Here is a 12,229-nt window from a genome sequence, read left to right as displayed (position 1 = left end):
CTTGGTTTCAATTCCCTGCGGAGTGCTAAGTATGTGAAGGGTTTTGCCTTGACACTGTACCCGCACTCGTCTTACAGTTACTTTACTTCCAAGGTATTCCTAGCGTCAATTCCCTGCAGGTGCTAAGTATGTGAAGGGTTTTGCCTTGACACTGTACCCGCACCCGTCTTATAGTTACTTGGTTGCCGAGGTATTCTTGGCTTCAATTCCCTGCAGGTGCTAAGTATGTGAAGGGTTTTGCTTTGACACTGTACCCGCACCTGTCTTATAGTTACTTGGTTGCCAAGGTAAGGGCATAGTCCCGCTTACTTTTGAATCTTTTTGAATCTTTTAGAAATTCGAAGAGTTGGTGAAAGGATAAGAACAGTCCAACTGTTGAAGGGATGTCAGCGTGGTCTGACGGTTTCTTCTGACAGTTTCAGGACGTGCATGAAGTTATGGCGACGTGACAGTATATGGTCATTCCAGACGCTTTTTCAGGCGCGTGGGCGCGAGTTTTCGGGCGCATGGCCGCGAAGTTTACGGCGCACGTCCTGTCGACAGCTGTTGTCAGCTTGCTTTTTCCACGTGTCATAGTTTCATTGCACCTGCGCTTTTCCGTCTCTCCCGCATTAAATTCATCGCATTCATTGCGATGAGTATATAAAGGGAGGAGAGGATGCACCTCAATTCACAGTTTCACTTCTAAGCGATTTCCGGCGAATACTCTAACTTTTGTCGAGCATTCTCCTGAAATCGTTCTTCTTTCCATCTTCCCAAACATGTCTTCCATTCGTGATCCTGAGGCTATTGCCGAGGAGTCCGAAGTATACACCGAGAATCCGATGTCCGCGTCTGATAAGGATGATAAGAGTACTGCTGGCGAGTGCCAGTGTGCTCTTCCCGTCGACCAGTATCAGTACATCGTCAGGAAGTTCATGCTCGAGCCTTTTGAGCCTGAGTTTCCTGAGCCTCATCAGACGGTGTACGATGCCCCCAAGGGCAAGATAGGGGTATATGCTGCATTCTTCGTCTATGGGAATCTCAGGTTCTCATTGACGAAGTTTGTATACCGTGTTTTGGAAAGACACGGTGTGCACCTGACGGAGGTACACCCAATGGCGATCGCCAAGATCCGCCATTTTGAATGGGTGTGTCTCATTCTGAGTGTGGAGCCCCATGTCGACCGTCTGATGACCTTCTACTCCTGGAGGTGCATCCAAGGCTGGTACACCTTGGTCACCCGGATCAAGGGTTTGAAGATCTGTGCTACCGAGCGCAGTCTTCGGTCTTGGAAGCGGGAGTTTTTCTACATCTCTGCTCGTGTCGTCCCCATAGCGATGACATTCAAGAACGGGAGGGCGCTCCCTAGCCTTCACGCCTCCAATTACCAAGAGGCGGAATGGTTCGCCAAGATCTCCCAGATCCAGACTCCGGTTTACCGCTTTGCGGAGTCTGGGATGGTGATGCTTGGGATGAGCCGGGTATGGAAGGATGCTGGGGCGGAGGCGCCACAGATTCCCATCGTCCTCGAATACGGTTTGAACTCTATCCCGTACGGTATGCTTCATATCTTTTTGCTGATTTTGGGTTTTTCTTCTAACTGCCTTTCTGTTTATTTTCAGAGGGGAACAATTTGCAGTCGCTTCTGCAACCGCGTGAGAGCGGTGGTCCCGCTCGGCTGGGTACTCGTGCTCTCGAAGAGAACGAGTTGCCCATTTTGGAGCAAACGGCGGATCGGTTTGTGGAGGTCTACCCGCCGGGCCACGAGATTCTAAGCGCCAAGCGGCCAGGTAAGGGATTATTTAACCCTCGCCCACTCAATGGTCAAACCTCTGCTGGAATTCCTCTAATTTTGTCATCTTCTGATGAGGAATCCGCAGATGGTCCTTTCTTCGCGAGGAAGAAGAAGGCTGCTGGCGGGAAAGGCAAGGCGAAGGTTGCCTCCGCCGATCAGGGCAACCGGTCTGACTCGGAGACCGAGAGCGAGGTGGCGGCGGGGAACCCTGGTGGTGGTACGACCACTGTTCCGGAGGTTGAGACAGCTATCACCTCCGAGCAGCCCAGTGCGACGACGGTGACCGGCGTGAAGAGGCCGGCTCCATCGGGTTCGTCCCCGCCTGTCAGAACCTTCAAGCTCAAGAAACTCGTAAGTGTAAATTAATCTTACCCGCAACTCTTTCCGCCATTGTTTTTAATATCTTGTCTTCATGCAGTCGTGGAGGCTACTGCATTCCAAAGTGATGTGGGGAGGAGCAGTTCTGGACCCATGACGGTAGGTTTGGTCAACCTACCCGAGGCGATGACCCAGGCGGCTACGCCTATTTGCAGTATTGGATCAGTTGCTCATCCTGTTGAGGCAACTGTTCCAACTGCAACATCATCCCCGCCGGCTGTCAGTGCGATCTTCACGGAATCCTTCACTGAGCCGGCGGTGATTGTTTCCGCGGGCTCCTCCGCAGCGGCGGCCACGGTTGTGAGTACACCTCCAGTGAGTTCACCTCCGATGATCTCTACCGCGGCGGCTTCAACCGTGCCTCCGGCACAGGCGACTACCTCGTCCCCGGCCGGTTCAGCAGGTATGTTCGGGGCTTCTAGCCAAGCTCTGCCTCCTTCCCATCTGCCTGACCTCTTGGATGGTTATCCGTTAGGTTCAGGTGATGGGTTTGGCGGCTACCGGCCTGTTGTCGACCCTACAGGTGCGTAGGGTTATTTTGGCCTTTTATATTTTTATCATCTTTTCCTAACTGCTTTTTGTTTTTGCAGCGTCGGATTCGAATGAGGTGTATGTTCCACGGTGGAACATCCGCCGGGGAACAACCCTTCGGACGGCTGTGGACTGCGTCGAGTGGGCGCGTCACGCGGCCCCAAGTGGCACGTTGGGGGAAGCCATGTCTAGCTACCAGGAGGGTAGGCTGACAAATGAGCTTCGGATTCTCCTTGCCCGGATGCAGCCGCGCGTCGAGTTGCTTTGTCGTGAAAACGACAAGTTAAAGGCTGCGCGTATCCAAGAAGTGGCTCAGGCGCGGGCCATCCGGGAGGAGAACAGGAGACTTTCCGCAATTGTTGCGGAGAAGGAAAAGGCCTTCAAGGCCCTCGAGGTTGAAGTGCAGGCCCGGCTCGAGGCCCGTTCCAAGGCTACCCAAGCTGTTAACGAACAGCTTCGGTTGGCTAAGGAAACTGCGCGGAACGCGACCGAGAGGGCCACCAAGGCTGAAGCCGTTGCTGAACCTCTGCGCGCCGAAAATGAGGAGCTTAAAGCCAAACTAGAGAGGCTTCAGCAGGCTCATGATGCTTTGGCTATGGAAGACGCCAAGAAGCTTCAAGAGATCTTGGATCAGAGGGGTATGCTTGACCATACTGAGCGTAAGCTGAAGGGCGTTGAAGAGGCTGCTGCTAAGGAAGTGTTGCTTGCCAACCTTAACAAGAATGAAGCCGAAAGCGCCCGTGACCTAGCTCAGGCTGCCCTCCAAAAAGCTCTGATTACCAAGGAATGGCTTCTACGAGAAGCGTTGTCGCAGGTTTGCGTAGCTTCATAATATCTTTACGCTTTTCTTTGTGCTTAGAAAAGGTTTTGATACTTGTATTTTTTCTTGTAGGTTGTGCATCGAGTCTTCACGAATACATTTTATGACGATGCCATGAGCGCAGCCCTCAACACTTCTCATGAGGATGGGGAAAAGGCTGGCTTCCTGCTTGGTCTAGGGTTTGTTGAGAAGGGCATCCCGCCTTCCAACTTCCCTCTATATGATGTGGATACTGAAGCTGCTTATGACCAAGCAGTGAACCAGTATGCTGCCTTCCCGCATCCGGTGGTGGAGAAGGTGAACGAGATTGCTGCTGCTGATGATGGGCTAACCATTCTCAAGACTTTCCTTAAACCACCACAGCCAACTGATGGTGCGGGTACAAGTGGGTTTGGAGGGAGTGGTCCTGAAGTTTGAACCTTGAGATCCCTTCCCACCGTTATGATAGATTTATATTTCTGTAGGCGGGTAGATACCCGGCCATTCTGGTAATGTTTGAGTTTTTTATGAAATATAAATGTTTGTGCGGGTAGGACCGCCAATTTCACTGGATGACTTGCTTTATAAACGTTATATGACTTGCTCATGCATATTATAGGTTAATTTGGCACTTGTTTTGACGCATAAACAATATATGATTCCCTTGTGCATACTTTAGTTTAACTTAGCAATTTTCCAAGTGTTTTGAATAAGTTAACCGTTCGACGCGCGGTTGTCAATAGGTTAGTGTTCAGTTTCCTCTATCATGATTGTGCGGGTAGGACCGTCACTTTCATTTAGTGGGATGACCAGTCTTCACCTATAACTGACCTGCGTGAAGGTTTGCCGTTTTTGTGTTTATGCGGGTTTTGCCGCCGTCCACACGCAACGACGTCTCCACTTATTTATGCGGTGAATACCGGCATATCAGTGTTTTGAATAAGTTAACCGTTCGACGCGCGGTTGTCAATAGGTTAGTGTTCAGTTTCCTCTATCATGATTGTACGGGTAGGACCGTCACTTTCATTTAGTGGGATGACCGAACTTCACCTATAACTGACCTGCGTGAAGGTTGTCCTTATCTGTTAGAAATTTTTATCGTTTTTTGTGCTTATGCGGGTTTTGCCGCCGTCCACACGCAACGACTTCCCCACTTATTTATGCGGTGAAAACCGGCATATCAGTGTTTTGAATAAGTTAACCGTTCGACGCGCGGTTGTCAATAGGTTAACGTTCAGTTTCCTCTATCATGATTGTGCGGATAGGACCGGCACTTTCATTTAGTGGGATGACCAAACTTTACCTGTAACTGACCTGCGCGAAGGCTGTCCTCATCTGTTAGAAATTTTTGCCGTTTTTTGTGTTTATGCGGGTTTTGCCGCCGTCCACACGCAACGACTTACTTCCCCACTTATTTATGCGGTGAATACCGGCATATCAGTGTGGAAAGTTTATAAGTATAAATGTAAGATCATCAGCGTCAATGTGATAAGGAGAATCATTTCCATTAGAAGTGGCTCTGGGCCTTTTCTTTACAAGTTTGGAATTGATCTACATGCAGCCTGTGTAATTGAGCTCCCTTCCATGTTCTTGGGATGGGAGTGTCATCGAGCCTTTCGAGCCGATATGCACTTGGTTCGGAATCTCGTTGTTTACGCAGTATGTAGTCTCCAACATTGAAGCTGCAGTTTCATTCGTGTTTTTCCCAACTGGGGTTCAACACGCATTAGCCTGCTCAGCGTTCATTACGCCACGAGGTGCGTGAGCGTCCCATCTCTGACAAATGCTTCGACGATGTCCTTCAAGTCTAAGCATTCCTCGGTGGTGTGGCCTCTTGTCCTGTGGAAGTCACAGAATTTGCTTTGATCAGCGTTTGGACGCTGTCGGATAATTGGAGCCTTCGGCCATGGGAGCCTCTCAGTGGCGAATATGTCGGTGACGCTTTTGGTGAGTGGCGTCCATCTGGAGTTCCGGTTCGACGACTGCATGTTGTCCTTTCTGCCTAACCGAGGGTGCGAGCCGGATGAGGTGTCAAAGTTTACCCTTGACTGCCAAATACCTAGCTTCCTCTTTTTGTTTAGTCGGGCGGTAAGGACGTTGTTTTCTCTTGTTTTCTGGGTGTAGAGGCTTGTGCTTTGGGGAAGATCTCTACCCAGTTGCTTTTCCGTTTCCGCGAAGCGTTTAGCTGCTGTCATGATGGCATCCCATGTAGATGGCATGCCGTCTTTTCCCGTTAAGGTGCGGATGAGCTCTGGATCTTTCGCGCCCTGGATGAAAGCAGCGCGAACAAGATCTTCGCTAATAGCGCCCAGACTTAGCTTCTATGAATTGAAGCGCGTGATGAAGTCTAGTAAAGACTCATCTTCCTCTCGGATGCAGTTGAGGATCGTCCATTGTTCTTCAGTGTACTCTCTTTGTTGACTGAAGTGTTGGCTGAACTTCTGTTGGAAGTCTGCCCAATCGTAGATGTGGTGGACCGGTAGACGGTCAAACCACGCTCTAGCCGCTCCAACCAGCGTCATCTGGAACATATAACACCACGTGGGTTCCGTCCAGTTGCTGACGGTTGCCCCCGCTATGAATTTGTTCAAATGATCGTCTGGGTCAGATATACCATCATAAGTGCCGATGTTGGACATCTGTTTGGCACTTCTCGGGGCGATTGCTTCCGCAATGTCCCTTGCAAACTTGGATGTTCCCGCATTTGCAGCAGTTGGTCTAAAGGTTTTGGAGAAGTCGCGTGGGTTTCCCCCCGCGTTCCTTGGTTTGAAGGTGTCTCCGAAATTCCTTCTCGGTTGGAAGTCCGTTTCCTTACGCTTCCCTTTCGCCCTATGGCGAGGGTTTGCGTCGGTGTCGGATTCCTCCGAGTATTCGCACTCACTACTCATGTTGAGCTGTTGAGTGCTTCCAAATTCGTCAGCCTGTTGGATGGAACGTAAGCGTTCGTCCAACTCAGCTTAGAATTCCTTCTGACGTGCTTCCGCCCACGCTTTAACTTGTTCAAGTGTTTGGCGGGGGAGCCTCGTCTGTTGTCTTTCCACCTGGGTATCAATGAATCCCATGGGATGATTGTTTACTGCACTTGCCCCGGCTCGGGTAACCGGGGTAGTGTTCGTAAAATTTACTGCACTTGCCCCGGCTTGGGTAACCGGGGTAGTGTTCGTAAATATTGTGTACTCGCCGGTGTTCCCCCAGTAGCTAGGGTTGTGGTTACCGGGGTTTCTTGGTCACTCGTTGGCTTTGGCAACGGAGTAACCTTAACCATCTTTCCAGAAGTTTGAAAAAACTGAAAAAGAATAAGTTCTAGCTTTTATGCACGGATGGCGCCAATGAAGAAACACTAATCGACCCCGGGCAGATTACGGATAATCTGGGGGTTAAATAGATGTTTCCCACGAGGGTTAGGTCCGGCAAGATGGTTATTCTTCTGATGACCTGCAAAACAGACACCGTGAGCTCGTCACTGAGAAGGGGGGGTACCTCCTTGTGACCACCCTCCGGCGTGAGAATCAGACTAGATTGCTCTTGAATACAAGTGTATATTAAGAGAAATGACTAGAGAGAAGATGATGATACCGTTCCAAGGTGTTGGAGTATTTATAGCCGAATGTAGGTTTCCAAACAGGTACAGCCGGCTGAATAGTATTCCTGTTCTACCAACTGTGGGCTACGCACGTGCCATGCTGATGGTTGGTGGGTAGGCAGCGGCTGATAGTGACCAGGCCGGCTGTGTACTATTCCTTTTCCACCAACTGCAGGCTATGGACGTGCCCCGACAGGGGTTGGTGAGTAGGCAGCGGCTGATAGTGACTTTAAGTACTAGAGCGTGCTGCCCGTCGTACTGTTGTCAGTGAGCTGTCGCAGCTTTGGTCAGTTCTTTTGTCCATACCTTGGCAGGTACAGTACAAAAGATCCTCCAGTATCGTACGGACTGGCTCATTTGGGCGGGAGTATTCCCGGCTTGCTCATTCCCTCTTCAGGTGACATTACTGAATTATTTGAGAGTTAGTGCCTTGTGCGTGTAGCCTTGCTGCGCGGGTAGCCTTCCCTGATGGCTAGTATCCGTAGCTGCGGGAACAGGCGGAGTACGTTACCATTGGGAGGCTTTTCCTGTGGGAACAGCTTGCGTACTGTCGCGTCTCTGAGCATGGTTGGTCCTGCGGATCCAGTTGGTCTTTGCGCAGACGTCCCTCAGGAGTCTTGCGAGTTCAACTGCGCAGACGTCTCTTCGAGGTGAGTCTTGCGGGTCCAATTGCGCAGACGTCCCTGTTTAAGGTGAGTCTTGCGGTTCCAACCGCGCAGACGTCCCTGTTCAAGGTGAGTCTTGCGGGTCCAACTGGGCTCTGCTGGGACCTACCTCTTCATAATTAATAACTATTCATATAAAGTAAATCCACTTTTGTGGTTGGGTTTACCAATACCATAATCTGATGCTAACCTTCATTATCCTAGGTACTTTAATCTACTTCAGACATCATGCTTAGCTGTACTTGAAGATAAACACTTTGGTAAGCAAAGAACCTTCAATAAACATGTTAAATTAGTATTTAATGGCATAACAATAATTGATGGTTCAGGAAAGGACAAGATTCTTTAAACAAATATCAATAAATGTTGTTGCTTTAAACTTTAAAAGTACTGATATATTCTTATAAGATATTTCTAAAAATTTGTCTAAATATAGTCTAATGTTTGATATATGGGTTTGCCAATTTTCCTTTCTCTTTCTCTTCAGTTTTGTCACAAGTTTTAGTTTAACATACAACCTCATAACAAGTAATATTGTCTAATTTGATCACAAGTAACTTATGAATTTGTTTTTTGTGATCCTAGCAAAAACTTCCACTATTAACTCCTCTTGTCACAACCAATGTGCCTAAAATGTGTTGGTGGTAATTAAGGCGCGACATTCCCATATCTCTGTCTTGGAAAACAGTTTCTAATTACCACAACTAGCATAATTGCAATAACTAACTGCTAATTGTATAATCGAGTCTTAACAAACACAACTCATAAATCCGATAAAGATATAACACTTAATAACATAACTAAATTACAAATTTATAGCTATTTGATGTGTTGGAGGACTAAATATTTGAGCACACGATTCATTTAGTCAAGTGAAGCTTATGTTTGAAGCTTTATAGAACCTAACTTGCTGCTAATCTAAGTTTCCTAGCTCCTTAGGGCATAATTATTTGATTGCTTGTGTAATAAACCTGTCTTTCCAAGGGTCCATTAGCATTGTGGTCATATGGAATATTAATCTCTTTATTAAACATTTTCAACCTTTTAACTTGAAGTGTTTCTAGATTTGATGTTAACATAAACATTTATTTATATATTTTTGTACTAGTGTTTTTAGAACAAGCATTCTCTAAAGTAAATGTGAAATGAAGAAATACGATTAATAATAGATGATGTTGTAATACCTGATTTGTGAAAGTTGACCTACTTTCAACAAATATTAAAACTTCTATTGGTTGATTTGTATCTAAGTCATTTGAATGTCACTTTGGGCTTGGATGTACAATCAAAGACATATTTGAAGATTATTTAAGATAGTATGTTACATTTAATTTTTTTGAGTAATACTTCTGGTTGTTAAATCATCAAAATAACTAATTTGATCGTTTAACATCAAACAAAATCATGCTGTATATTTCTTCAATAAAACTCGAATCTTGACACGTGTGCGGGATTTCAGTTTTCCATGATTTCTTAATCTAACCGCTCTTCGAAAGTTTCACCTTTTCACAAGTCACATATCAATATTCTCACATTCAAACAACCAATTAAGACCCAAAGTTTCGTAAATCAATCATCACAAATAATTGTTATAGATTCCAACGTCTAAAAGGGAATTTCTTTGGTATAATGTTATGGACGAGAATAATCCATTTCCACAGATTACATACGGAGTAAGCGAGACAGAGAGCCATGAGTCTTGGATCAAATTTCCAATGAAACTTAAGCAACCATATTGGTTAAAATACAAGATTGGCATCATATCTAATAGCGTTTTAGGTTTCCTAACATGTTCACACGTATTGGTCCCTCGTTGCTAACTAGGCTAAGTATCCAGATAACCACAATCTACCACATACTACTACGTTTTTCTTGGACCCAAACTTATCAATCAACTTTTCGTTACTTGATTGAGTACTAATGCTGACTTGCCTGACTTATCTTTAATGTTACCAGGCTTAGAAGAATTGATATATTTTGTATAAAGCATATATATATATGATATATTGATATTTCAATATCCATAAGGGTATACAAAAAAACGAAATGATTAGTGTAGTTTTAAGGGTATAAAACATGGCATTTCCATATCATTACTTTTGTATTGTATAAAGATTATGGTCGTTTAGCGGGGCAACGGAGGAGCCCACAAGCTCTCGTAAATAAAAGTAATGTGTCATGCGCCCCACTGCACCGGCCCACCACTTCCACCACATAAACAAACAAAAGCAAAGGGGCCCAGTACCTAAAGCCACGAACGTGCGAGGGGCAGAAGTGAACATTCACAAACGCGACTTTAAAGAAGCAGCAAAGCGTGCTCCCATGTGCTCACTACTCCCTTTATATCCCACTTTCTCCATTCCAATTATTCATTACTCTCTATATTCATAATTTAATCCCATTCATTTCATATTTTTCAATACCTAAATTGATTGCTAGTATCTTCATTAAGGTAATTTAACTTTTCATTTTGAATCATCAATTTTGCAAGGAATTATTGTCGTTAGGATGAGATCGGTAAGGTACCAGTATCATTAAAAACACCGATACTGAAAATATTATAAAATTATCGGTACCGATTGTTGTCATGAAATTGGTACCGTACCAGTATCATTAAAAATAATGATACTGAAAACATGAAAAACTAAATACCGGTACCAATTGTGTACATGAGATTGGTACCGTAGTATCATTGAAAATACTGATACTGAAAACATGAAAAATGAATAGTACTAATTGTGTTTAGTCGATAATGGTTTAGTACAGTACCAGTATTTGGTAATAGGTGTTCATCCATATGTTGATTATGTTATTAGTTTATGTTTAAATTCGATACGTTTCGTTGAATTTTGCCGATTATGTTGATTTTCGACGATATTCGATTGGGATAACCTAATTGAATATACGAATTAGTTATTCGAATTGACTAATTATTGCTTCTGACACGATTTACTTTGAATCTACAGGAAGTTATTGCGTCACCGTCATCGAGATCGAATTCTATTAATATCTAACCGATCCGATCTCAAATTCCGTTACGAAACGGTTACGGCTGATGACGACGTCAACGGCTGTACCATCACCGGTACCTAACGGCACTGACGGTCACAGATCACGTGAGTTACCAAAACGCAGGAGTAAGAAGAAACTCCTAACGGAATCTGATAATAATCGAAAGGTTCAAAGCGTTTTGAATTCGCGTAATAACGATGATTACGAGGCTGTAGAGTGGAAATCGGAAGCTCAACAGCAAGTTTACCGTTCAAAACTACACAAAGCTCTCCGTCAGATCCGGTCAACCGGTAACAGCACCGGCGTTCGTGAGACGGCTGATCGAGTACTCGCCGCGACGGCGAAAGGCCGTACGCGGTGGAGCCGAGCGATTCTGACTAACAAACTCCAACTGAAGTTTTTTAATAACCGGAGACAGAGAGGTTTAATTGTGACGGCAACCGGTAATAGCCGGTTGAGAAGACCTAGAGTGCGTATACCGAAACTGAAGAGGAAAAACTTACCTGTTGTGAACAGAAAGAATTTACCGGCGGTGCAAAGGAAGACACGTGTGCTCGGCGGATTGGTTCCTGGCTGCCGGAAACAGTCGTTGCCGGTGGTGTTGAAAGAAGCTACTGATTATATTCCAGCTCTTGAGATGCAGGTTAAAGCCATGGCTGCTCTTGTGGAGCTGTTATCTGGTGGAGCTAGCTCGGCTTCCGGCGCTGGCGCCGATGATGTAGGTCGGCTTGGTTTGAGCCGGCCGTCACCGTGCTTATGATATTGTTTGCTACTACTGTCTATTTGATGTTTTTATAATTTTATTTACCGTCTTTGTTTTTACCTTCCGGTTACCGTCCACTTTCACCATTGTTAAAATGCATTCTCTTTTTTATTATTTGTTTTTTTTTTCGGTTGGTCGTATATAATTGAACAACCAAAACATCATATAGTCATATTATTATTAAGAGTAAAGTGTTATTTTCGTCCCCGTGGTTTGGCATAATACGAATTTAGTCCAAAAAGTTTATTTCTTGCATATGGACCCTCCACGTTTCCCAGTTTTTGCCAATTACATCTAAATCACTAACCCCATTAAATTTAATCGTTAAGTCAGGGATAAACATGTCTTTTCACTCTTTCTTTATATAATACTTTAATACTTATTTCACTGAACTACGGTTTTCGTCCTTCTTGTTTGTCCAAATCTGCAGTTTTAGTCAAGTAGTTTTGAATTTGCAATTTTTTTTCTTATGCTTTCATTTCACTTGCAATTAAACCCGAATTCCTCAATCTCGTTAAGTCTAGCCGTTAAACTCATCAATGTGCCTTTCACGTGAGGGGGGGGGGGGTTGCGAATTAAGACTGAGGTTTATTTGGGGAGAAAAACGACAAAAATGTCCTTCACGTGAAAGGCACACTGATAAGTTTAACGAACAGACTTAACGAGATTGAGGAATTCGGTTTAATTGCAAGTGAAATGAAACCATAAGGAAGAAAATTGC

The 12,229-nt window shown here is 45.2% G+C and overlaps 1 pseudogene across 1 annotated transcript; it reads left to right on the top strand.

Annotated features, from left to right (window-relative positions):
* The first annotated feature begins 10,005 nt into the window (after positions 1–10,005).
* LOC143592995 (transcription factor bHLH148 pseudogene) lies at positions 10,006–11,628 on the top strand (annotated as a pseudogene). Its single transcript, XR_013146020.1, has 2 exons — positions 10,006–10,185; positions 10,700–11,628. The product of XR_013146020.1 is annotated as a transcription factor bHLH148 pseudogene (transcript).
* Positions 11,629–12,229: the final 601 nt, after the last annotated feature.

Source organism: Bidens hawaiensis, unplaced genomic scaffold, assembly GCF_021521415.1.
Source record: "Bidens hawaiensis isolate Kalapana, Puna unplaced genomic scaffold, B.hawaiensis_p1.1 tig00041613_1, whole genome shotgun sequence".
In the NCBI taxonomy this organism is placed as follows: Eukaryota; Viridiplantae; Streptophyta; class Magnoliopsida; order Asterales; family Asteraceae; genus Bidens; species Bidens hawaiensis.
This window is presented reverse-complemented; position numbering and strand designations above follow the sequence as displayed.